At 39.7% G+C, this 5,953-nt stretch overlaps 2 non-coding genes across 2 annotated transcripts; one reads left to right on the forward strand and one right to left on the reverse strand.

The window, feature by feature from the left end:
* Positions 1-2,851: 2,851 nt before the first annotated feature.
* On the forward strand, positions 2,852-2,933 carry TRNAS-UGA (transfer RNA serine (anticodon UGA)). The gene has a single exon. It is a non-coding gene; the product is annotated as a tRNA-Ser (tRNA).
* A 173-nt stretch (positions 2,934-3,106) lies between these two features.
* TRNAM-CAU (transfer RNA methionine (anticodon CAU)) lies at positions 3,107-3,193 on the reverse strand. The gene is given in 2 exon segments: positions 3,107-3,142; positions 3,156-3,193. It is a non-coding gene; the product is annotated as a tRNA-Met (tRNA).
* Positions 3,194-5,953: the final 2,760 nt, after the last annotated feature.

The raw sequence follows: 5,953 nt of genomic DNA on the forward strand, positions 1-5,953 counted from the left end.
ATAGCCCACTTTCCCCACACACGGGAATACTCCTGATGCTATGCAAAACATTAACAAAATGATCTATTTTCCACTTAAATTGAATTGTCTTTCTCCACCTCTTATATTTGCTTGATGTTGTTACTTGAATGGATTGCTTTCCTTCATTATACTAATAGAGTAGAGCTAAAAGGGTTTTCACTTTGTTTTGCAAATGAGATCTAGGGATTTTTTATTTGTAGAATATGAAAAGCTTCTTTTCTTTTCATGTGCACATGATTCATGTCGCTAGCATCCTCTTCTTGCTTATTAATTCAACAATTCGAGAATTGTCAAGAAGCACAAGTTACAAGTTCTCTCTTATTGAAACCTTGGTTACCTCTTGCTTAGGTAGGCTTAGTGAAGTAAAATATATTTTCTTCATCACTATCATTCTAATCAACTAGTGTGCATCAAAGTAGTGCATTCATATGAAAAATCCTATAATACTTTGCTAATTCATTGTGATTGTGGCGCAGATGATACTAAATTTTGTTTTATGTTGTCTTATGACTTATGATTGTTGTAACCCCTAAATAGGTAAGAGGGATGAGTTGTTTATGATAATTTCTAGCTTGTCTATTTCACCTCCTCTTGTCCTTTCTTGATCATTTCAAAGGCTTCAGAGACTATATTAAGACTTATGTTAATTCATACTAAACATTTACATATATCCATTAGATTTGGCTCCTCCTCAACTTGCCACTTGGAAACTAGACTAGAGGAAGATCCAGAGACCTTTCATCCATAGTCTCAACAAACTTAAACAAGTTGAAACTTGGGCCATAGGGATCGTCAGGGCATATGATAAATAATAGTAGAAAACACAAATTGGATCCCATGTCTACCCAAAGCATTAACTAGAATCAGATCCAGCTACCTAACCGATGACAATCACAAAGCAAAGACCCTACAAGGAGCACAAACATAGAAACTAGGTGGAAAGGGAGGCACCGACCTTAATCACAACTTTCTTAGCTTGGTGAGAGCCACTATGGCTAGGAAAAATAGCTTCCCCAGCCTCCAAGCTCACAAGTCAATTGTCAATATCCTACAACTGCACAATCAGATCATCCAACACCTACGGAATTTCATGCTTAGCATCGTTTCTGTCCAAGAAGACTCTGCCTAAGAGTGTCTTCATTCTCTAATAGAGTTACAATGTGTGTAGTTATTGGATCAGTTGTTTACATGCATTACTTATTAGGAATGCAAGCTGTCAGGGAAGTTGTTACCTCAGAGTATGACATGTATGCCTATTCCACCACAACATCCTCTTCCACGTTTGCTCGTCAAAAGCACATGTTGATTTTGCGGTCCACATTTGAGCTTGTGAACCACTAGTGGTACCCCAACCCCCTCTTCCTTTTCCATCTATACCTCTGCGACAACGAGTTGTTTGGAACACCATAACCACACATTGATCATGCATAGCTGATGAATCTCATTCTTAGCATCGTTTCTGTCCAATAAGACTCGGCTTAAGAGTGTCTTCATTCTGTAGTAGAGTTACATTGTGTGTAGGTATTGGATTAGTTTTTTACGTGCATTACCTTTTAGGAATGCAAGCTGGCAGGGATGTTGTTACCTCAGAGTATGGCATGTATGCCCATTCCACCACAACATCCTCTTCCACATCCTTCAACTATTCTTTGATTTCGTCCATGGTTTTCTCGTCAAAAGCACATGTTGATTTTGCGGCCCACATTTGAGCTTGTGAACCACTAGTGGTACCGCAACCCCCTCCTCCTTTGTGATCTCTACCTCTGCAACAACAAGTTGTTTGGCACACCATGATCAACCACACATTGATCATGCATAGCTGATGAATCTCATTCTTAGCATCGTTTCTGTGCAATAAGACTTTGCTTAAGAGTGTCTTCATTATGTAATAGAGTTACATTGTGTGTAGGTATTGGATTAGTTTTTTACATGCATTACATGTTAGGAATGCAAGATGCTAGGGATGTTGTTACCTCAGAGTATGGCATGTATGCCCGTTCCACCACAACATCCTCTTCCACATCCTTCAACTATTCTTTGATTTCGTACATGGTTTGCTCGTCAAAAGCACAATTTGATTTTGTGTCCCACATTTGAGCTCACGAACCACTGTGGTACCGCAACCCCCTCCTCCTCTGTCATCTCTACCTCTGCAACAACAAGTTCTCTGGCACACCATGATCAACCACACATTAATCATGCATAACTGAGAAAAGTAACACACTCTACTTATTTATTGATTGAAGTGAGAACATGATAGCTTTGCTCACTCATGATCCCTCTCCTGAGCACTCCATATAAAGAAATAATTTACTATTTCAAATATAAAAAATTTAATTAGAAAAACCCTAAATAATTTACTATTTCAAATATAAAAAATTTAATTAGAAAAACCCTAAATTAAGTACATACTTACCTTATAATTACGTCTAGGATAATCCCATCCGAATACCACTTAACCATGGAATTATTAATCAAATATAAAAAATACCATCAATACCATGCTAATGATACTAATGCAATGGTTCTTTATTTTAGAAAACAACCTTATTTAAAAATTACAACATCAATTAATTGATGGGAAGTTGGATTTTGTTGTTCTTCTATGTTAATTTATATAAATATAAATGATATCTTATAATAATTTTTTATTAAAGGAAAAAAATAATATGAATAAAACAAGAATAATAAATAATTCAAAACCATAAAACTGAAATAATAAGGTAAATAAGGGCATGTCATATATTATTATGTTGACAAAGAAGGAAATAGATTTGAATTAACTCTAGCAATGATTATCATTCGATTCAAAGGAACCAATAACATGAAAGTCGATATGTCCGAGTGGTTAAGGAGACAGACTTGAAATCTGTTGGGCTTCGCCCGCGCAGGTTCAAACCCTGCTGTCGACGTCTCAATTATTTAGTGTTGTGTTTATGAATACGGTTTTAAATGGGCTTTCCTGTGCAGGTTCGATTCCTTGGAACGCAGTAAGCTGCGTAGGTAGCATATTCATAATAGGATATGCAAACTGTTTGGCATTTTTTCGAGTGACAATAAAGAATCTAGCAGGTAAAATTATCGTTGGGGTGAGAGAGGCTCGAACTCTCGACCTCAGGATTTCTCAGTTGAGCTATGAGACCTACGCGCTAGCCAACTGCGCCACCACCCCTGTTGACATAAAGTGCAAGTGAATTAAACTTGAGGAATGAATCCAGCTAAACCTGTAAAGGGAGATGTTAAGGTAGGGTTTTCTTGGTGTATCAATGATTTTAGGGTCACTTCATTTTGATTCACTGTGCTTCTTGTATAAACAGCATTCTTGAAGAAAGCTCATTAGGTGACATCATCAACCCCGTTTATTACAGAAGTTGCCACCATAGCTTCACATTTCTTTTCTGTAGCGAAGACGTCTTCTCCTCCTAGTTGCAATGGAAAGATTCGAAGAGTTTTACCACAAAAATTGTATTTTTTTTGTTTGTGAGTCCATTTGCTTTCTTTGAGATGGGATTTCGAGCTATTTTTGGAGGTTATAACTCACAAAATTTATGGATTACCAAGGGTATCCTGTTTGGTTTCTGAGTCGATGTCATTTTAACCGTGCAGGTGTCCTCATCAATCGCAGAACAGGAGGTAAAAATTGCAAAGGTATTGTTTGGGATTTGTAAGGCGAATTACCAATGCGGAAGAAATTTAAACGATTTGAAGGCCGCCTCATCATCCTCTCCTTCTGTGCTTTTTGGCTCTACTCAACCCATAGAGTCTCTGCGTGCCTTTATTTTATTTCATTCCAGCCTTATGTTTCATCTTCTATTTTGTTGATTTTATGAAATTTCCTTGCAGGTTCCAAGAAGAAAAAGCCTTGCCCCACTGAGATCGAAGAAATTGGATCAACTGCACTCGCTTCCTGTCAATCTGCAGGGATGGAGTTTGTTTGTTCTGCTAATGCAAATGATGTTGGAGGGTTTATCACTATAATTGCACATTGTGAACAATTTGCTTCTCTGAAGAATTTGCTTCAAAATGACAAGATAGTCGGCAATAGCATCATAAATTACTGTCTTTTGGCACTCTCTGGGGTCAAGGGTTAGGGTTAGGTAATAGCAGCAGCAGTGGAGCAAGGGGCCCTTCTAAAGCCATGGAATAGGAGTTCGTATACTGTGGAGCTCTTTTAGAAGGCGCCGAAGGTCGCGGACAAACCTGCTATACGATGAAGCAGTGGAACAATTATGCTTGGATTGACGCTATTTCAAGGGAACCGCATTACTCCTCTCCTTGTCGAAAGTAAGTTTCTTCTTTACCCTTCAAGATTCTGCCAAAATGACTCAGTGAGAGTAAATCCAGTTCTCAAAAGCATGTCTCCTCTCCTCAAAAGACTTGGTAATAGTAAATAAATCCAGGTCTGCCCAAAGGACTTGTAGTAAGAGTAAATCGCATTGACATGTTGCAGGTGGGTGGTTATGATAGTCCTGCCATTAACCGTTTTATGGTCAGAGCAGTCTATATCGGTGACAATTTTGCTCGGTGACAATTTGATGTTCCACAACTTGTTTTTTTTAAACCTAACTTTTTTTGAAATGTATAAAGTGTCAAGTTTAAGAAAAGCCTTACACCATAAATTTGAGGTCCAAGTATCTAGGTTGCCCACTATAATTTTAATGAGGCGCACTCAATCTCAATGGTAGATCATTTGAGACCCAAATCTGACCATTGAATGCTCGCCTAATCATTGGCCATTAGACTACATGAGGTGGGGCTGCCCTAGACCTTGTCATGCACTCGATAGTAGTATTGGCTCCATATGCAGAGGTTTATTGGGTTCCAGGCTAATCGAGGTTGGGGTCAAAGTTTGCGACCCAATGAGATCAAGACCATTGATCTTTGCGCAAACCTTCCACCATTGATCAAGTCTCGTGGAACCACAATGTAACATTGTCTTGTATAATGTTTCAGTTACGCTCTCTTTCAGTTTCCCTGTAACTGAGCTTCGCGTACCATTTTCTCTCCTTCAAGTTGCCGCTGTCGCTGAGGAGTGCGGTTGGGCTTTGCGTGCTCCGATCTGCGACTTTCAAATCTGCGGTGATTCTACGGCGATCTACTTTGATATTTTATGTGGCTTTCAGATATGCGATGATCTGCGGTCTACGGCTTTCAGATCTGCCATGATATGATTTGTGGCTCTGTGGCACATTTAATATACATTCCCGATCTTGCTTTCCTCGCCTGCTAAGGTGTTCTGCTGGTGATCTACGGCTTTCAGATCTGTGGCCTTCAGATCTGCCATGATATGATTTGCGGCACATTTAATATACATTCCCGGTCTTGCTTCCCTCGCCTGCTAAGGAGAACATTCTCTAGATGGCTCCCAGCTTCGCGAAAATCGCTGCTGGCTTAGTTCTGTCTGCCTCTGGGGGGCAAGCTCCTGCCCATATTGTCAGTGAAGCCCCAGCTCCCACTGTCCAGGTGGTCCAGGCCTCACTCGATGAGGCTTTGAAGTTCTCTGAAAGTGCCCTAATATGCCGATTCAATGGTTTTTGGCTGCGGCTGACAGCTCTCCACAGTTGGATTTCAGAGGTATGGAAGCCTCTAATTCCTGATGCAATTAATATCTACCCCTGTGCTAGGGGTTTCTTTATAGTAGATTTTGAAAATCGTGAAAGCAGACAATGTATTCTAGATTCCGGCTCTTGGTTTTGGGATAAATCAGGCCTATTCATGAGGCCATGGAACCCATCATTCGATCCCTCAACAACAGTCATAACCTCAACATCAGTTTGGTTGAGATTGCCAAACATACCCTTGCATCTATGGAATTTCTCTTCGCTAAAAGCCATTGGAAATGCAATTGGGAAATTTTACTATAGGTGCCCAGAAACAGAGGAATATGCCAGAACCACCTATGCACGCATCTGTGTGGAAATGGACTTCAGTG

The sequence above is a fragment of the Pinus tabuliformis genome, chromosome 7 (genome assembly GCF_031772625.1).
Source record: "Pinus tabuliformis cultivar Carrire ecotype Pingquan chromosome 7, CPIR1, whole genome shotgun sequence".
Lineage (NCBI taxonomy): Eukaryota > Viridiplantae > Streptophyta > Pinopsida > Pinales > Pinaceae > Pinus > Pinus tabuliformis.